General features: G+C 40.6%; 1 protein-coding gene across 5 annotated transcripts in view; it reads left to right on the forward strand.

The window, feature by feature from the left end:
* Positions 1-21,537, forward strand: part of LOC100690528 (beta-1,3-galactosyltransferase 1) — a 189,480-nt gene that overhangs the window by 150,946 nt on the left and 16,997 nt on the right. Inside the window, exon 5 of one of the 5 annotated variants that reach the window (XR_003216393.1) lies at positions 7,542-7,560. The exons of the other annotated variants lie outside the window; for them this stretch is intronic. The gene's annotated coding sequence lies outside the window, so the exon portion shown is untranslated. Of the gene's footprint in view, positions 1-7,541; positions 7,561-21,537 lie in introns of those variants that run through there. 5 annotated transcript variants of the gene reach the window in all.

The raw sequence follows: 21,537 nt of genomic DNA on the forward strand, positions 1-21,537 counted from the left end.
TATAATTTATTTTGTGTAAACAACTGCAAGGATAGATGATTACAACAAATAGATGACTAATACATAAAAATAATACATAGATGAATAATGATGATGAGTTATGATGCGTAATCATGGGAACAAGTGGGTTTACAAACGGGAGCAGCTGATTAGCATTAGAAAAGCTGAAATAATACCTCAACTGAAGCCAATTGTACTAAAAGCACTATATGTGCACTGTTACAAGAATGTTTTTCGTTCTGTTTTCTATTAATTTATATAATTTTAACTTAAGCAGGACAGATTCTTTTAAAGAAAGACTTACTTATATTCTCAAAAGTTAAGCATGACAGGCTTCTGTTTAAGAAAGAGACCTGTTTTATTGTGTTAATGTTGTCATTTTGAGCTAAAAATAAATGGCTAAATGAACATTTGTTTCCCATATGGTCATATCACAAAGAATATGCATCTACTTAAATCAAATTCAAGTCAAATGGTTGAAAAAGTAATTTCACACACAAAATAAAAGAGCTACAAAATTCACCACACTGGGAAGGGTGAAGACAATTGGGTCGCCCGGCCCTGGCCACGAGGTGTCCCTTATTTATTTTTCAGGGAGTTGGCAACCCTAAACTTCAGTAACCCTACAAACGTCACTGCTGTTTAGTTTTCTGGCTTCATTTATGTTGGAAGTGACAGCAAAGCTTTGCGTTTTAATTTTTTCAGAAATCTCAGTCAGAACATGTTATATCATGTTTCGGTAGAAACTAGCGAGCTAACTTCCTGCTAACTTCTAACTCTGTTAAATTTAATAAATTCTGTTTTCATGGATGCCTGGATGTTAAACATAATTGTTAAACCTGGTAAAGCAGCAACGCTGATCATTTTATTAAAGATGAAAGAATTTAGACAGTTTTTAACTCTCAGTGATGCCGCAGTGTTCGTTTGACTTTGGGACCTGAAGCGGACGGAGTTTTGGACCCAGATTACTCTGCGAGGCTCCTGACTACTGCAGCCGTAATACTGCCATAATCCATCAAGCGGTGCGGCTTCGTACCTTACCAAAGTCATACTGAAACATTTTTTGACAGATTTTTGAGCACTGTGTAACACAGAAAATCGGTTCGAGGTCAGTAAGCACAACCACAATTTATACATAAGGCTCACCGGATTATAAGGCGCACTGTTGATTTTTGAGAAAATTAAAGGATTTTAAGTGCGCCTTATAGTGGAGAAAATACAGTATTTATATATCTTTTAGCTTCATAGTGGGCTTGTTTGTGAAAAAGGCTGTTTAAAGGTCTGTTATGTTTTTTCTTTTGGCACGATAAGTAAAAATATATTTACTACCAATATATACTGAATTTTTCAACTTCAAGTCTTCAAGTCTGTTCAAAAGATCAAAATACCACATATGTGTGGAACAATCTTAGAAATTAAGTTTCCAATCATTCAAAATCTGAGTGTACATCACAGATCTGTAGCAATGGCACCATTGACCTAAATTTTACTAACTTAAACAAGAATTTATACAGACCAACTATGTAGGCCACAGTAAGTCCAGTGTTTTGAACTTTCACTCAAAAATTTTACATTTTTTGGAGAAAAAACTTTTTATTTCAGAAAACATATAGATGAGAATGTTTTTTTAGGCTGGTACAGGTGAACTAGGCAAACCATTATCTGTACTCAATCTAATATAATCTACTAAAAGGAAACCACCCTTTTATGACAATATAAAATATTTACTGTGAGCCTGCAGATGTTGTCTGAGCAACATTTCTATGGAAAAGCCCGTTCAGTTTTGTGTCATGCATGGGGGGAAGAAGGCACCAAATCTAAACATCTAATGCACTATACCCAAAAAAGCAGTTGGTATCACCTACATTTAAGAAGACACTCAGTTAAAGTTTCAGGAAGTCATATTCATATTTTAAGCTTGTCAGCTTTGTAGACTTTATCATTGTAAACCAGCAGAAGCAAGGTACTTAGTAAATGCAGTGTTAATGTAAGCACTGTAGCAGTGTAGTCAGATACCTGTATGTTTAATTAACATTTAGTTTTCAGCTTGTAGTTGCAGGTTGTCAACATTAATTAGACTGCCCTTTCGAGCTGTGGCCTTAGCAGCCAATATAAGCGGATTATTATATTTAAGCTCAATTGAATCATTTTGAGTTGTAGGTGAGTGCAGTTCTTATTAAATGTTATTTTATTCCATAGGGGATTTTTTTTACCAAGCTCTTTATCAGGAACACCATGCTAATACCATGTGGGGCCTGTATTTACGGTCATATCATTCTTGGTTTCCAAAACCTTTTGAGGTTCTTCTTTGTATTCCTGTTCTACCACATCGCAAATATGTTCTGCTGGGTTCATGTGAGTTACTCGGGGGTAAACAAACAGTCATATTGTGCTGGATGAAGACATTAAGACTAAATATCAAACTGTGCACACACAGGTAAACATGGGTATCAAGAAGCATTTAAACCATTTAAATGGATTTGTTTGGTACTTATTCCAAATAAAACTTTTAAATGACTGTTTGGTGGTTTCCTGCAAAGAAGGATGTCTCTGGAAACTCCTTACACACGTGATTATTGAAAAGTAACAATATCTAATAGACAAACAACAGGTAAGTTAGTTAATGTGAAGTGGAAAATAGTGGCCTTGGCCCATTTTTTTTTTTTTTTCAGTTGGACAGGGTTTTGTGTTGGTGCCATTACATTTAAAATGAGTCAGTTTAAACATTTGATATTTTTTCTTTGTTCTATTGTGAATAAAATATTGGTGTATAAGATTTGCAAATCATTGCTTTCTGTTTTTATTTGCAATTTACACGCAGTCTAACATTTGTGGAATTGGGTCTATAGGTGTGCTTGGAGACAGCCACAGATCTAAATAGTAAACTTGTCTCACTGAGAAATTAACCAAAATGCCCTGTACAAATAATTTATTGATGCTGTAATACTCCAAAATACCAATATTAGGTAGCGTACAGATACTCTGTTTCATGTGTCTGTTATATGTACATGTTACAGTATCAATTTTTATTAAACGTTTTACATAAATACGTGTCCATTACAGCTCAGAGATTAACAGAATGAATGAGTTCAGTAATGAATATGAATGCAGACAAAATAGAAAAATATGTATATTTGTCTGTGAGTGTGAAAGAAAAATAAAACAATAATTTTCTTTATCATCTTTATCATCTTTTTTATTTTACTCATGATAGGAAAAGAAGTTAGATATAATTGCACGCTATCAGCAGTAATATAATGAGGATTACTACCTCTATTTTGCTCTCTCTCTACTTATATACAGGAAATATTATGATGATATGCCACATCATTTATCTCCTCTGTCGTACTAATATATATAGTATAGTAGTCTTAATGACCTTGTAGTACCATATCACTCCATTAGAGCACTTCGCTCTCACACCGCAGGCGTACTTGTTGTTCCTAGAGTATTTAAAAGTAGAATGGGAGGGAGAGCCTTCAGTTTTCAATTCAATTCAATTCAATTCAATTTTATTTATATAGTGCCAAATCACAACAGAAGTCGCCTCAAGGCGCTTTATATTGTACAGTAGATAGCACAATAATACATACAGAGAAAAACCCAACAATCATATGACCCCCTATGAGCAAGCACTTTGGCGACAGTGGGAAGGAAAAACTCCCTTTTAACAGGAAGAAACCTCCGGCAGAACCAGGCTCAGGGAGGGGCGGGGCCATCTGCTGCGACCGGTTCGGGTGAGAGAAGGAAAACAGGATAAAGACATGCTGTGGAAGAGAGACAGAGATTAATAACAGATATGATTCGATGCAGAGAGGTCTATTAACACATAGTGAGTGAGAAAGGTGACTGGAAAGGAAAAACTCAATGCATCATGGGAATCCCCAGCAGCCTACGTCTATTGCAGCATAAATAAGGGAGGATTCAGGGTCACCTGGTCCAGCCCTAACTATATGCTTTAGCAAAAAGGAAAGTTTTAAGCCTCAACTTGAAAGTAGAGATAGTGTCTGTCTCCCGAATCCAAACTGGAAGCTGGTTCCACAGAAGAGGGGCCTCAAAACTGAAGGCTCTCCCTCCCATTCTACTTTTAAATACTCTAGGAACAACAAGTAAGCCTGCAAAGCGAGAGCAAAGTGCTCTAATAGGGTGATATGGTACTACAAGGTCATTAAGATAAGATGGGGCCTGATTATTTAAGACCTTGTATGTGAGGAGCAGGATTTTGAATTCAATTCTGGATTTAACAGGAAGCCAATGAAGGGAAGCCAAAACAGGAGAATCTGCTCTCTCTTTCTAGTCCCTGTCAGTACTCTTGCTGCAGCATTTTGGATTAGCTGAAGACTTTTCAGCGAGTTTTTAGGACATCCTGATAATAATGAATTACAGTAGTCTAGCCTGGAAGTAATAAATGCATGAACTAGTTTTTCAGCGTCACTCTGAGACAGGATATTTCTAATTTTAGAGATGTTGCACAAATGGAAGAAAGCAGTCTTACATATTTGTTTAATATGTGCGTTGAAGGACATGTCCTGGTCAAAAATGACTCCAAGGTTCCTCACAGCATTACTGGAGGCCAAGGTAATGCCATCCAGAGTAAGAATCTGGTTAGATACCATATTTCTAAGATTTTCAGGGCCGAGTACAATAACCTCAGTTTTATCTGAATTAAGAAGCAGAAAGTTAGCGGCCATCCAGGGCTTTATGTCTTTAAGACATTCCTGCAGTTTAAGTAATTGGTGTGTGTTACCTGGCTTCATGGACAGATAGAGCTGCGTGTCATCAGCATAGCAGTGAAAATTTATGCTATGTCTTCTAATGATGCTGCCTAAGGGAAGCCTGTGGAACTCCATAATTGACCTTAGTGTGTGAAGAGGACTCTCCATTTACTTGAACAAATTGGAGTCTATTAGATAGATATGATACAAACCACTGCAGCACAGGTACCTCTAATACCTACAGCATGTTCTAATCGCTCTAATAGGATATTATGGTCAACAGTATCGAACGCTGCACTGAGGTCTAGCAGGACAAGCACAGAGATGAGTCCACTGTCAGAGGCCATAAGAAGATCATTTGTAACCTTCACTAAAGCTGTTTCTGTGCTGTGATGAGCTCTGAAACCTGACTGAAACTCTTCAAATAAGCCATTCCTCTGCAGATGATCTGTTAGCTGTTTGACAACTACTCTTTCAAGGATGTTTGATATGAAAGGAAGGTTGGAGATTGGCCTATAATTAGCTAAGACAGCTGGGTCTAGAGATGGCTTTTTAAGTAAAGGTTTAACTACAGCCAGCTTGAAGGCCTGTGGTACATAGCCGATTATTAGAGATAGGTTGATCATATTTAAGATTGAAGAATTAATTAATGGCAGGACTTCTTTGAGCAGTTTTGTAGGAATGGGGTCTAAAAGACACGTTGATGGTTTGGAGGAAGTAATTATTGAAGTTAACTCAGAAAGATCAATTGGAGAAAAAGAGTCTAACTTAACATCGATGGTACTAAAAGTAGCTGTAGATGATATTACATCTGTGGGATGATTATTGGTAATTTTTTCTCTAATGATTAAAATTTTATTTGTGAAGAAGTTCATGAAGTCATTACTAGTTAACGTTAAAGGGATTGTTGGCTCAGTAGAGCTCTGACTTTTTGTCAGCCTGGCTACAGTGCTGAAGAGAAACCTGGGGTTGTTCTTATTTTCTTCAATCAGTGACGAATAGTAAGATGTTCTGGCTTTGCGGAGGGCTTTCTTATAAAGCAGCAAACTATTTCTCCAGGCTAAATGATGATCCTCTAAATTTGTGACATGCCATTTCCTCTCCAGCTTACGAGTTATCTGCTTTAGGCTACATGTTTGAGAATTATACCACGGAGTCAGGTACTTTGGATTTGAGGCCTTAGTTTTCACAGGAGCTACAGTATCCAGAGTCGTACGTAGTGAGGAGGTAAAATTATTAACAAGATAATCGACCTCTGTTGGAGTAGCGTTCAGATAGCTGCTCTGCTCTATGTTGGTACAGGGCATTGAAGATGATAACAGTGGGTGGATTATATTCTTAAACTTAGTTACAGCACTTTCAGAAAGACATCTACTGTGATAAAGTCTACTCTCCACTGCTGTGTAATCAATTATTGTAAATGTGAATGTTATCAGGAAATGATCAGACAGCAGAGGGTTTTCAGGAAACACTGTTAAATGTTCAGTTTCTATGCCATATGTTAAAACAAGATCTAGAGTGTGATTAAAGTGGTGGGTGGGTTCTTTTACATTTTGAGAGAAGCCAATTGAGTCTAATAACAGATTAAATGCGATGTTGAGGCTGTCATTTTTAGCATCTACATGGATGTTAAAATCACCCACAATAATTATTTTATCTGAGCTGAGCACTAAATCAGATAAAAAGTCTGAGAAATCAGAGAGAAACTCTGTGTAAGGCCCAGGTGGACGATAGATGATAACAAGTAAGACTGGTTTCTGAGTTTTACAGCTGGGTTGGACGAGGTTAAGCATCAGGCTTTCAAATGAATTAAAAGTCTGTCTTGGTCTTTCGTTAATTAATAGGCTGGTGTGAAAAATTGCTGCCACACCGCCCCCTCGGCCTGTGCTTCGAGGTTTCTGGTAGTTTGAATGACTCGGGGGTGTTGATTCATTTAAACTAACATAATCATCCGGCTGCAACCAGGTTTCTGTAAGGCAGAGTAAATCGATTTGTTGATCAATTATTAAGTCATGTACTAACAGAGACTTGGAGGAGAGAGACCTAATATTTAATAATCCACATTTCACTGTTTTACTCTTTGGTTCAGATGTGGATACTGTATTGTTCTTTCTTTTTGATTTTTTATGTTTAAGTTGTTTATTGCTGGTTTTTAGTTTGTTTTTTGTCTGTTTGGGAGCTGACACAGTCTCAATGGAGATGGGTTTTTGGGGGGGTAGCAGGAGGAGAGAAGCTGCAGAGAGGCGTGTAAGACTGCAACTCTGCTTCCTGGTCCCAACTCTGGATAGTCATATTTTGGGGGGTTTAATAAATTGGTCCATATTTCTAGAAATGAGAGCTGCTCCATCCAAAGTGGGATGGATGCCGTCTCTCCTAACAAGACCAGGTTTCCTCCAGAAGGTTTGCCAATTATCTATGAAGCCCACATCGTTTCTGGGACACCACTCAGACAGCCAGCAATTTAAGGAGAACATGCGGCTAAACATGTCACTCCTGGTCTGATTGGGGAGGGGACCAGAGAAAACTACAGGCTTTCAGGCCCCTCTTCTATGGAACCAGTTTCCAGTTTGGATTCGTGAGACAGACACTATCTCTAATTTTAAGTTTAGGCTTAAAACTTTCCTGTTTGCTAAAGCATATAGTTAGCGCTGGATCGGGTGACGCTGAATCCTCCCTTAGTTATGCTGCAATAGGTGTAGTGCTGCTGGGGGATTCCCATGATGCATTGAGTATTTCTTCTTCAGTCACCTTTCTCACTCACTATGTGTTAATAGACCTCTCTGCACTGAATCATACTTGTTATTAATCTCTGTCTCTCTTCCACAGCATGTCTTTTATCCTGTCTTCCTTCTCTCACCCCAACCGGTCGCAGCAGATGGCCCCGCCCCTCCCTGAGCCTGGTTCTGCCGGAGGTTTCTTCCTGTTAAAAGGGAGTTTTTCCTTCCCACTGTCGCCAAAGTGCTTGCTCATAGGGGGTCATTTGATTGTTGGGTTTTTCTCTGTATGTATTATTGTAGGGTCTACCTTATAATATAAAGCACCTTAAGGCAACTGTTATTGTGATTTGGTGCTATGTAAATAAAATTGAATTGAATTGAATAGTACTAAAGTCACTGTGTTTTGCATCCATTTTCTTCTCCTTATCAAATTCGGGGTCACTGGGAGGTCGGGCCTATCACAGCAGTCACAGGGCAAGAGGCAGGGTACACCCTGGACAGGTCAGTGATCTGTCGCAGGGTTAAGAGCTGTCTCTACGAAACAACTGTTGTATTTACACTGTACACTGTGTGGAAGATAATTTAGACTTAATCTCTGGAGAGAGTACCCGTGTATGTGTGCGTATGTGTGCACGTGGTGTTCTTAGTGCCCCTCAGTAGGAGTAGCGTTATTTAGCGGAAGGAGTGCTGAAGTTGCATGTCCTCAGCCTGTGCTGCCATCAGCAGTGGCACGGACGTTTTTGTGTGCAACCTTATGCCTGTGTGTGTGTGTGTGTGTGTGTGTGTGTGTGTGTGTGTGTGCGTGTGGTAGACAGGCTGCGAGACAAGGTAATTACCACAAGACCCTTCATCTGGCTTCCACTCACCCCTCAAGTTCAACAGAGCAACAAAGAGGAGCTCTGTCAGCTGAACTTGCAGTGGAGATGTGTGAGTAGGCACCAGTGTGTGCACAAAAGCCTAAAAAAATGAAGCCCATAGCCTTTTTTTACATGAAGAGAAACAGGAAGGCATCTGTGCATAGGCACAAGTTCAATAAAAAAAAAAAGAAAAGAAAAAAACAATCCCACTAGTATATTTGTCTGCATTTATCTGCCTTGTGTGTGTGTGTGTGTGTGTGTTCTCCCCTGGCATCACTATAGCCTGGAGTGATACCTAGACAGGTGCGGTTGTCTGCACCCTGCTGTATAATGGGATGTGTTCAGTCTGTTCCATGCTGTACCTGTCTGCTAGGTCTGAGATGGTGTTCCCGATAATTCCTCAACCCCCCTGATAGAGGCTGTGACTCTGCAGCTGGGTGAAACACAGTGAAAGACAGCAGTGGACAGCAGCATTGCATTCATGTTCTTATCTATGTCCACATTAGCGTTTCCCACATGTTTGAATAGGTAAGTTAGTTAATATGAAGAACAAATGTGGTTGTTCTGACGCTTAGACATTAATTAGCTGAAATTAAACATGGCAGCTTTTCTACCAAAAACTGGAGTCTTTTTGTCTGTGTGATGATTTGTGTCAATAGTATTTGATGCCCATAAACTCTCTCTGGTAAACAAATGGGCTTTTAATGTTAGAGCCACACCACTGAGGCAAACACACATGTTTTAGTGTGGTAATGTGTCTATATTCAACATTTAGTGTGGTTGGTTTAATTAAACATTCTTAATTATTTATTGATTGAAACCATTTCATTTTTTTTATTTGATGTATATGTATTCCAATAAACCATGGGTGCCTGGCTGGATTGACCAGTATAAAGAGCATATTGTGGGCATGTTGGGTAGTAGAGTAGCCTAGTGATGTGGAGTAAACCACTAGGTGGCTCATTAATAACACAAAACTGTGTTTCCTAAAGAATTAGATTATGCTTGTGGGGGTACTGGGGGTGCACACAATCACACCCACACCCACCATTTCTCCCTCCGCTACACACTCTGCAGATCTGCTGCAAGCTCTCAGAAAACAAAGAGTTACAGTCAAGAACAAATTACAGTCAAGGTGGAGTTGGAGTCTATCCAGTTGGGAGACAAGAGGCTTTCAAAAGAGGTTGAGTGATGTTGCGGACTGTCACAATAATGACATTGAGCCTGCCAGTTGGAAAGTAGAAGACTAGAAGGCTACCAGTGTTTAAACTATAAATTGGAGCAAGGGAGTTGTTCCATAGAATGAATTCTCCCTGGTGAATAAATAAATAAAAATTGATTAGCACTGGTCTGCTTGAGGTTATATAAAGATTCACTCAGTGAAGCAGTAGGCAGCCACCAACACAGCACCTGGGGAGCAGTGTGTAGAGACGATACCTTGCTCAGGGGTACCTCAGGGTAGAAGTTCAGTGGATTAGAACCCCAGACCTTCCAGTCATGGGGCGAACACTCTACGTACTGAGCTATCTCTACGGATGAGATCCAAAAAAGAGTCATCAGGTACTCAAAATAAACCTTAGACTCAAATGTTGGAACAGGCTTTTTCCCACAGCACGGTATGTAATAAATACTCACAAAGAAAATGGTGGTCGTTACAGCTTATATCTAAAAAAAATATAGTTTCAAAACACTCGACTCCAGGTACACGACACCCAGCTGGAAATACTTCACACAAGTCAAGCTGCCCGAGATTCACAGAATTTACAGAAAATGCCCTATTTTGTGATATATGTCGTTATTGGGATGAGAAATGTTTTATATTGGGATATGAGATTTTGGTCATATCACACAGCCCCAATATCTTGGCTGCTGTGCTGTGCAGGCTTTTTGCTGATGGAAAGGTTAGCCATGTGGCTAACCTTTCCAATAACATACCTCAAAAAGATGGGGAAAACTAGTGCATTGTAGAAAAGCAGCCATTATCATCCAGCATTAGAGAATTTAAGTGTTACAACACTATGGCCATTGATGGCCATCTGTAGCTTTTGGTAATAAGGCAGTCAGCACTAACTTGACTTTGCGTCCAGCGACCAAACTGTTTGGTAACCTGCTCCCTTTCTGGCTGCGTTACCACAGAATGGATGTGCAATCAGAGCAGCAGTCATTTGGCCAAATGGTTAAAGTAAAGTAAGAGGGAAAAGATTGTCAAGTGACCACCAAAAATAGGCTACAGCAGTATGAGTGGCCTCATCAAGGTCATGATTAACTGAACGTTTGCAGCAGCTCTGCAGGAACAAGAAACTACATGCATTCATACAAAGTCATATTGGCTTTGTTACCATATATTTTCTCTCCTTCCCTTTACACCATCAAGAAATACTTACTAAATTATGATCTTCAATTCAATTGAAAGGAAAAGACATTTTTCCCTGCTCTGCAAAGCACTTAAAAACTCATCTAGAAAAATGTCTGAGTCCACAGACCTTCCTGTCATTAGTTTCACTTTAGTGAAAATCTGGTCAATATCGAAAATACTCATAGATATGCTCATAGAAAAACAAAAAAAGCGCTACATGATGCTTTCACTTCATTTTGGCTCATATAATGCTTACCTCTAATCACCATTCATTATAGAAGAGATGTGTGTAGAGAAGATTGTGAACTTAAAAGCAAAGTAATTTCATCAGCTAAGTGCTAAATTACCCATTTGTGTGCACAATGGAATATTATTTAAATTAATATGTGCACTGCCCATTGTGAGCTCAAGTGGCACTTTTTTAAATTGATAGGTGCTCATTTTTGGAGTGAATGCTTCATCTGAGTAATGTCATTCATATGCCGAATCTTTGATCTTTTTGCACGCAAAGCTGCCATGTGGACAGAGGAGCATGGTAGAACAAATGTATTCAATGGTACAATGGTAATTTCAGTGGTGATTTCATTTATAAATGCAATACTGTGCACAAGTCTTAGTTCCCCCAATTTCTTTTGCTTAAAAAATGGCAAATTGATTTATCGATTTATTGAAATGTGCAAAAATATGATATATGAGACAAAAACAGAGTCTAATGAGCTTGAAAATAAATATTTGATATGACCACATTTATTTTTCTTTATTTTAACTTAAGGCTGAATGCTAGCTTTCTTTCCTTAAGTAGTCTTCAGAATAATTCTACTGGCTTCCTGAAAGAAAGAAGATGCTCTTCTTTGGGTGTTGGCTGCCTTTTATTCCATTTTCTGTGTCCCATCATTAAGAACGGCTTCTTGACAGCCATCCTTCCATTGAGACCATTTCTGATGAGGCTTCAGCAAACAGTGAATGAATCAACAGAAGGGCCAAATCCATGTCTCAGGTGCTGTGTCAGGAAGTTGCTGGAAGTATTCCTATTACTCTTGCTTGCTTTCTAATATTGTTCTTCTAGTGTAGATAGTTTTTTCTTGATCTGCTTCTCCTTTGGATTTCCACTTCTCCGGGTTCCTCAGGTATTTTTTAGGGCACACTGCACAGCATGTTGACAAATGCCAGTTTTTGGCTAATTCTTTGGGAATCTTGTTGGTGCAAAAATACTGATTTATGTCTGTTAAGCTGTGTTATCTTAGAATTTTACACAGCAGTATGGATTTCGTGCTTTTAATAGAAGTTTTCATTCCAAGATACTGTACTTACACAATATTATATAATATTGTCAATATAATATTAAGTCTGATTAATTGTCTGACTGATGGACTGAGGGAAAATAAAATTATAGCCAGTCACTCCAAGAGACCCTGCAGAACTGGATCAACAGCAGAGAATTTACAAGCTCATCAGAGACTCACCGCTGCTGCTTCTGCTTGTAGACACTCACAGGTTTAAGGTCAGTGTTTGAATTAAAGAATGAGGGAGATTGCATAGAAAGAAGAGAAGAGGTGTTTAAACGACAGCCAAAGAGATGGCTATGTGAGGATGATGATACCAGGTGTGTCTTTACGTCCACCGCTTGTTGCAGTAGTATCGATTCCTTCTTTCACAGAGGTTTCTCTTCATGTGTTGGATTGATGATTTACATTGACCTTACCAAGGCATTGAGGAAGTTGTCTTATTTATTGTATTTTTTTTTTTTACCAACTAATACTTTCTTATGTTGCTCTAGGTGATAAAGTATACACTTTATTGCTCATGGAACATGGTGTCAGTGGTGTGATGTGTAGTCAACAGCTCTGCGGCACTTTCACATCAATAAACAAAAGATTCAAATATAACTTGCCCCTGAATCTGGCACTTCCACTTCACTGCAGATGCCAGGTGCCTGAAGGTGGAAAATTGTGCTTGCACTGTGAGTATAGAGATGTGAGGCAGGCCACTGCTGAAGTGCAGAGAGTATGTGCACCCGGATAAAGGCCTTGCCACTGGGCTCTCTAGTGACTACAGCTGAAATATTACATCAATACTATAAAAGTCTGTCATCTTCAGGAGATCTCTGAAGGTTATTCCCATCTTACTCTCCAATGTCAGTCCTAAACCAGTTTCACCTTTGCTCTCCTGCAGCATGGTGATACATGGTGAAAAAGTATTTGCCCCCTTTCTGATGTCACGCTTACATGTTTGAGATCATCAGCCCACGAGCAGCATGGCCCAGTGGTTTGGTCTTATAGCAAGAGGGCCCTAGATTCACAGTCATCATCTCTCTGGATCTTTCTCCCTCCATAAATTAAATCATCATTTAAAAGCTGAATTTTAAAAGCTAATTTTAAAATTCCTTTGTAGTGAAACATGTAAGTATGAAAAATATGCAAAAACCCCCCAAAACAAAAACACTAAAGAATCAGGAAGGGGCAAATACTTTTTCGCAGCACTGTGTCTAGCCTTGTCCTTGCTAGTCAAGCATTTGTCCTCACCAGCTGGTGTCGTAATGTTTAATTTTTGTTGCTGAGTAAGCCTCAGTGGTATTACCATAATTCCAACGTCCTCCCTCCGCATCGTCCCAGATCTTCAATATTGTATAACCGCAATGTCACCCAGTCGGACAGTAAAATGTATTACCTGCATGAATCAAGTTGTCATTTACAATTTATGAGAGAACTTAGCATTCAGAGCACAGGTCTGGCTGGTGTGGGGAGCACAGTGAATCTATTTGGAGTAAAGGCCTCCTCCAATGCCCAGCACTGCAAAATAATAAATAAAAAAACCCCAACTCACCTTGTGTTCTGTATTATTGTAGCTATTTTTTCTCAACACTGTCATGATGAAGATGCAGCTGTGTTTTGGAACCAAACCATGTTTTTTCTCGCCTTGTCATCCAGCAGAAACGTCGCTTTAGCAAATAAGTCCCCCAGATGGGTGGGAGTCGGAGTTCACCGCGCACCACAAAAGTATTATCTGCTACATTTCAGGCAGTTCGGGAAACTAACCTAAAGAAGTGTGAGTGATCATTAGAACGTCCTCTGAGGCAGACATTAATTCTCCAGGTGACTTAAAACAAATGCTGAGAATTTTCTGCAAGCACTGCTTGGCTATAAACTGATATGCCCCAGCACAGTTTGGGCTCAAGTCAGCACTGAAGTGGAGCATCAGGCTTCTGAACAGCAGCCAAATCTGTTGGCCACTATTGATATCCCATTTCCTCTGCCACTCCTAAGCTACTTTGCATTCAGAGGCTTTCCGCTAAGCCCACAATGTCCAGCCTGTGGACTGTAATACCGACTATATGTCTGGTTGTGCTGCTCCTCAACAATCATTGACTCCTTTATTATCCAGGAAACAAAAGCGGAGCTGGTGCCACACTGGGAGTCTTCCAGCCCTGACATTTTAATTGCGCCTCTTTCATATTAGGTGGGATGCAAACCAATTTGGCCATTGCTGTTAAATTCTTCCCACATTAATTCCTCTTTTGAATGTTTGAAGCTGACATAATGGATTTTAGACTTGGCAGAAGATTGGAGGAAAAGAGGATCAAACATTAAACAGAAGATAGCTTTTCTTTTTTTTGTGACTGACAATTATAAACCTCCTGTTGAGCTTATCACATATTGAACAGCAGGAGCGTGAGATAAGGTGTTGAGTTATGTGCTGCGGACAGCCCATTTCAGCATCAGTGAGAGAAATGTGTGTGTGCATTTGAGATCTTTTAAATTGGCAGTTTAAAGCCATGATTATAACGTCTGCCCAAGTCCCTCAAATTTACTGCACAAACAGAACAGCACAGCCACTTGAGGATGGCTCCAAAAGTGAGTCAATCCCTATAGGCTCCCATGTTAAAATGCTGACTTTACAGCATTAGAAGCATGTTTACAGCTCCTGTAGTGAAATATATACAACGGAGGAATATTTTTATCTAATCTGTCTGGATCTTGGGGTTGAGGGGCATAGGTTTGTGTGTGAGCTGTTTGGTGTTTTTTGAAGCATTTTTAATGGAATTTTCTGAGACAAAATATGGCCTGATGTATGACACAGACCAAGAAATTCCTACTTCTGTTTTGGTGAGTGAAAGCACTAAGTAACTGATTAACTGATTAGCAGATATGCGTATCTGTTCGTTGCACCCCTAAACCCGCAGCTTGTCCAAACCCATTCAGTGACATCGCCATGAATACATTCATCTTTTATACACAGTCTGTGGTTTTAATATCCACTTCATACTTATTCACTCATCCATCTGGCTTGCTCCTTCTTGCTATGTCTTTTTCTATCATGACATGAACAGGAGACACATTCACACATTCAGCAGGAATAATATTAAATCATTAAATATTAAAAGCAGTACCACCATAATGCAAAAAACAGCCTGTATTGCTTAAACCAGCGTTGGTTTAAGCAATGCAGGGTGGCAAGTGTGTTTTCCACTTCATTGTTCATTTGCGTTGAGCGATATTTACAGGTCATGCCTCGCTTCCAAATGGTATTTCCACATTATTTCTTTACATCGTAGCATTACAAACGTTTTGACAGCATTGCTTAAATCAGCAGTCATGAAAGCAGCAAGTGGTAGAAGCTGCTTGCTGTTTTTCCCTCTGTCAGTCATTAAATCTGTAATATGGGAGCAGGCAGCAGGAGTGTAAGATGTCAGCCCAGCGCTGGGAAAATGATTTATTTACCTTCAGTTGTGTCTGCTCTCTGAGCTCATCTCTTACACATGCGTACCTCCAATGCAATGAAGACACACATTACAGTCTATTAAACCACTCGTGTGCTGCCTTTGTTTTTCTCTCTTCCTGCAAAGTCACCCCAATCCCCCCAACCCCCTTCTTTCCCGTAAGCAAGGTCACTCTACGCTGCACTAATGATTGCAATCAATTACCTGGTGCAACATTAAACGAGACTGAAACTCCCACATCTACATAGCCTTCAAGCTTTTTTGCGCCGGTGTATAGAGGTCACTTGATTAGAAAGACAACAGAGCTGATGACTCATGCCTTTCAAAAATTATTTTTAACCACCCTACACCCTGACAGAAACACCATATATTATTATATATCTGAATAAAAATCCCATTCTTATCTGGATCTTTATTCTTAATTCTTTAATAATTTGTTTGTCTTATGCTAGGATAAGCCATTTTAGTTCCCTTCATTTTCAAACTAACTTTCTGTTGATTGGCTTCCCGACAAACAGAAGATTGTAAACCCTATGATGCTCATATGGGGTCATCTGATTGTTGTTTTTTTCTGTATTATTGTAGGTTCTTTACCTTCCAATATAAAGCACCTTTAGGAAACTGTTGTTGTGAATTAAACTGAATTGAATTCTACTTTGATAATCCCTTCACAGTCAATACACTGAACAGTTAAAACAAAAAGCTACTCACATGATGCAGAGCCTCGAGGCTTGAAAACTCTGACTCAGCTGATAATTGTTCAGTTGGAGACGCAGCTCTTATCACCAGCAATGATCCTTCACATGAAATTTGGGTCAGTTTGCAAGAGTTATTGACGTTTGAAGTGCAAGTTAGTGAAATCTCAGAGTGCACATTGTGTATGGGCAGAATAAGAGTTTCAGTAGTCACGATAAAAGTTGTCTGAACATGCCAGGATTTTTTGATCACACGTCATATATGTTATAAAAGAAAACTGGACTTACACTAGTGGTGGCGCCAGTGTTCGGCAGCCTCGCCTCTGTCAGTGCGCCCCAGGGCAGCTGTGGCTACAATGTAGCTTGCCATCACCAGTGTGTGAATGTGTGGATGATGGAATGTAGTGTAAAGCGCTTTGGGGTCCTTAGGGACTAAGTAAAGCGCTGTACAAATACAGGTCATTTTTTTTTAACCATTTTTACACATTTTTGTGTACAACCCTAATTACCCCAACATTGGGATGCTGTGTAAAATGCAAATAAATGAAACTATACTAATCTTATTAAAAACCATATTTGATACATAGAAAAAAGAAATTTTTGTTCTGCTGTGAATAAAATAAAATGTTTAAACTGAGACATTTTACTATATAAAGGAAAATATTAGCTTATTTTAAATTGATGGCGTCAAAACATCTAAAAAATGTTCCAGATTGTCTCATTCTTGCCTGATTTGTCTCGTCAGACTGGTGAACCTCCAATTACTCACCACATACATGTTCAATCTTTTGTTCCCCCATGTTTTCCCAAATTTTTACTGAATATGAGCTTAAAGTTTCTATGAAATAGTAAAATGTTGCACTTTAAAGATTTTATATGTTTTCTGTGTTCTATGGTGGATAAAATAAAGGTTCATGACATTCATTGCTTTCTGTTTTTATTTACATTTACATTACATCACAATTTTTTTGAGAGTGGGCTTGTACAGCAAGTATATATGCTTACTTTTCACAATTGCAGATGAAAAAAACATGATGGCGTCCTCACAGCTAGAAGATCTAGGTAGGTGATCGAATTTATGTCATACTTACACGATGCAAATACCATGAACAGTTGCATAATGTAGCTTGTAGCTATAGAGGAGCCTCCAAAACTATCACAGTAATGACATAAAGGTCATCTTGGCTTTGGCTGCTGACATCAGATATTTTTATCTTAGATTCTGTATTGACACCTAGGGGGCTGGAACTTGACCTTTTTTTAGATTTAGTGCCTTTAAGTACTACGTGGGAGTTGTAGGATCCAGCTGTTTGAATCTTTACTGAAAGTTGGATTCATTAACTGGTTCTCGTTTTGAGCTGGGTTTACATATGAGTTTGTGATATAGTAGTATCAGTTTTTTGTGAGTTCTCCATGAAGAAAAGAGCTGCCAGTTGTCTCTGCAGAATTAATCATGTCAATGGTGTCACGTCAATCTTAGAAGAACCTTTGAGTTAAAGTTTAATCACTATCAATATTTCAAGTTTTTCCACTTAATAGTTCTGCATTAGAAGCTTCAGAGAGTGAGTAGAAATAGCTGGTGAAAAACGTAAAAATGGCCTAACCCTTTTATTCCACTGTGGAAGATATATATATATATACACACACACACACACACACACACACACATATATATATATATATATATATATAAAAAAAAACCACCCAGCACGCCCCTATGGGCGGTTTATCCTTCAAGCTCGGGTCCTCTACCAGAGGCCTGGGAACTTGAGGGTCCTGCACAGTATCTTAGCTGTTCCCAGGACTGCGCTCTTCTGGACAGAGATCTCCGATGTTGTTCCCGGGATCTGCTGGAGCCACTCGCCTAGCTTGGGAGTCACCGCACCTAGTGCTCCGATTACCACGGGGACCACCGTTACCTTCACCCTCCACATCCTCTCGAGCTCTTCTCTGAGCCCTTGGTATTTCTCCAGCTTCTCGTGTTCCTTCTTCCTGATATTGCTGTCATTCGGAACCGCTACATCGATCACTACAGCCGTCTTCTTCTGTTTGTCTACCACCACTTTGTCCGTCTGCATCTGGAAGTCCCACAGGATCTTAGCTCGGTCATTCTCCATCACCCTTGGGGGTGTCTCCCATTTTGACCTTGGGACTTCCAGGTTATACTCGGCACAGATGTTCCTGTACACTATGCCGGCCACTTGGTTATGGCGTTCCATGTATGCCTTGCCTGCTAGCATCTTGCACCCTGCTGTTATGTGCTGGATTGTCTCTGGGGCATCTTTACACAGCCTGCACCTGGGGTCTTGCCTGGTGTGATAGACCCCAGCCTCTATGGATCTTGTACTCAGAGCTTGTTCTTGTGCTGCCATGATTAGTGCCTCTGTGCTGTCTTTCAGTCCAGCTTTGTCCAGCCACTGGTAGGATTTCTGGATATCAGCCACCTCCTCTATCTGCCGGTGGTACATACCGTGCAGGGGCCTGTCCTTCCATGATGGTTCCTCGCCTTCCTCCTCTTTCTTGGGTTTCTGCTGCCTGAGGTATTCACTGAGCACGCTGTCAGTTGGGGCCATCTTCGTGATGTATTTGTGGATGTTTCTTGTCTCATCCTGGACTGTGGTGCTGACACTCACCAGTCCCCGGCCCCCTTCCTTCCGCTTAGCGTACAGCCTCAGGGTGCTGGACTTGGGGTGAAACCCTCCATGCATGGTCAGGAGCTTTCTTGTCTTTATGTCAGTGGCTTCTAGCTCCTCCTTTGGCCAGCCTATTACCCCAGCAGGGTACCTGATCACGGGCAGGGCGTAGGTGTTAATGGCCCGGATCTTGTTCTTACCGTTCAGCTGACTCCTCAGGACTTGCCTGACCCTCTGCAGGTACTTGGTGGTTGCAGCTTTCCTAGCGGCCTCTTCATGGTTCCCATTCGCTTGCGGGATTCCCAGGTACTTGTAACTGTCCTCTATGTCTGCAATGTTGCCTTCTGGTAGTTCAATCCCCTCAGTTCTGACTACCTTCCCTCTCTTTGTTACCATCCGACTACACTTCTCCAGTCCGAACGACATTCCAATGTCATTGCTGTATAGCCTGGTAGTGTGTATCAATGAATCGATGTCTCGTTCACTCTTGGCATACAGCTTGATGTCATCCATGTACAGGAGGTGGCTGACAACCGCTCCGTTCCGTAGTCGGTATCCGTAGCCAGTCTTGTTAATGATCTCACTGAGGGGGTTCAGGCCTATGCAGAACAGCAGTGGGGACAGAGCATCTCCTTGGTAGATCCCGCACTTGATGGTGACTTGTGCTATGGGCTTGGAGTTGGCCTCTAGTGTTGTACGCCACATCCCCATTGAATTCCTGATGAAGGCTCTTAGGGTCCTGTTGATCTTGTACAATTCTAGGCATTCCAGTATCCAGCTGTGGGGCATTGAGTCATAGGCCTTCTTGTAATCAATCCAGGCTGTGCACAGGTTGGTCAGTCTGGTCTTGCAGTCTCGGCTGACTGTTCTGTCTACCAGTAGCTGGTGTTTTGCACCTCTGGTATTCTTGCCAATCCCTTTCTGTGCCCCGCTCATGTATTGACCCATGTGCCTGTTCATCTTAGCCGATATGATGCCTGACAGGAGCTTCCATGTAGTACTGAGGCAGGTTATTGGTCGGTAGTTGGATGGGACCGGTCACTTTTTGGGGTGCTTGGGGATCAGGACCGTCCGACCTTCGGTTAGCCATTCCGGGTGTCTCTCGTTAACTAGCAGCTGGTTCATTTGTGCTGCCAGGCGCTCGTGGAGTGCAGTCAGCTTCTTCAGCCAGTAGGCGTGAACCATGTCGGGCCCTGGTGCTGTCCAACTCTTCATACTGGAGACCCTTTCTTGGATGTCTGCCACTGTGATGGTTACTGGACCCTGTTCAGGGAGGTCGGTATGGTTTGCCCTCAGATCCACTAGCCACTGAGCATTGCCGTTATGGGTTGCGTCTTTGTCCCATATGCTCTTCCAGTATTGCTCCGTCTCCAGCCTTGGTGGTGCTGTTCTGTTATCTTGGTAACCGGCTACGGGGGATCCAGGTTTCAAGCTTGGCCATGATCCTATCTTTCAGGTCAGTTCCTCTCGCACTCAACGATCCTTCTCCTATCACACTTGGGGCTATGTACCCAATCTCGGGTGGGGGTGATGATATCTCCCCCGTGACCTGGCGTCCTGACTCCTCCTTGCCGTAGCATTTATGTTGTACCTCGTCAATCTCTAGCTGTGAGAGCAGTCCCTTCTTTCGAATGTTGGAACACTGAGCTACTAGTTGTTTCGGCGTCATTGTGGATGTTGGGTATCGAAGAATCCATAGGTCCCTCATCCTATTCATGTAACCCCTTCCGCCAGGGTTACTTGCGTAGTAGCATTCCAACAACGCCCTATATATATGTATATATGTACATATATATATATATATATATATATATATATATATGTATGAATATTTCACATCTTCAGCCATTCACCTCATTGAGTGGCTGCATAGATGCAGATTAGGAAGGTGGACAGAAATCAGTTTTTGCCTTTTCAACCCATATAACAGTGTTTTCTTTTTATTTCAATAAACCCAACTTGAGTCACAAAGACTCCAATTTAATTTCATTCTTTTTCATGGTCACAAACCCCTAGTCTGTTTTTATTAAGACCAGTAGATTTGGTTTCACGGACTGTCACTGGGGCTGTGACCCAGTGTTTTGTGTTTTTGTAATTAAGATTAAAAACCTGTTTTACTTTGACGGTCTTGTGTGTTCTGTGAGTGTATCCAGTTTTACGTTCTCCCTTTCTCCTCTCGTTAGATTTGGTTCAGCTGTGACTCCTTTTGGTTACTCCTTTCTTCGTTACCATCTGGATATATAGTGTGTGTTTTCCTTTGTTCCCAGTCGGATTGTCTGTGTATCCTCCCCGGTGTATTTCCCCCGTGTCTCCAGGTTTTCAGGTTTCTTGTTTCAAGTTTTTAGGTTTCATGTAGTGTTTAGTCTTCCCAGTTTAGGTTTTGTTAGCTCTGTGTAGTCGTTCTTTGCTTTTGTTTATTGTTCAGTTCCACCATAATAAAGGCCCGCTTTCTGTTCAACATCCATCTTCGTCTTCGGTGTCTGCATTTGGGTCCTCATTCTCATCTCCACACGGTCTGCCAGCTCAGACCGTGACACAGACCAAACTTCACTGTGAATGTTACCTAGGAGTATGCTTTGCTAGGCTACATAGATAATAGTCTTCACTGCTTTGCTCATTTGTCACCCCTGATTTGCAGCAACTATGGAGGACCAGAGATAAAGAAAAAGCAGTTTCACCAACACTGAAATAGGAAAATGAATACAGCTGCTTAGTCAGCACAAGAATAAATTGACTGCCAAGTAGTCCAGGTTGATAACAAATGAGAAGAAGCAGTCCAGAAGAAAAATAAATAGCTGAGCCCATAAGTAAGTAAACCACCTCAGTTCATTTGTTTTTGCTTGTTTT

The sequence above is a fragment of the Oreochromis niloticus genome, linkage group LG23, assembly GCF_001858045.2.
Source record: "Oreochromis niloticus isolate F11D_XX linkage group LG23, O_niloticus_UMD_NMBU, whole genome shotgun sequence".
Lineage (NCBI taxonomy): Eukaryota > Metazoa > Chordata > Actinopteri > Cichliformes > Cichlidae > Oreochromis > Oreochromis niloticus.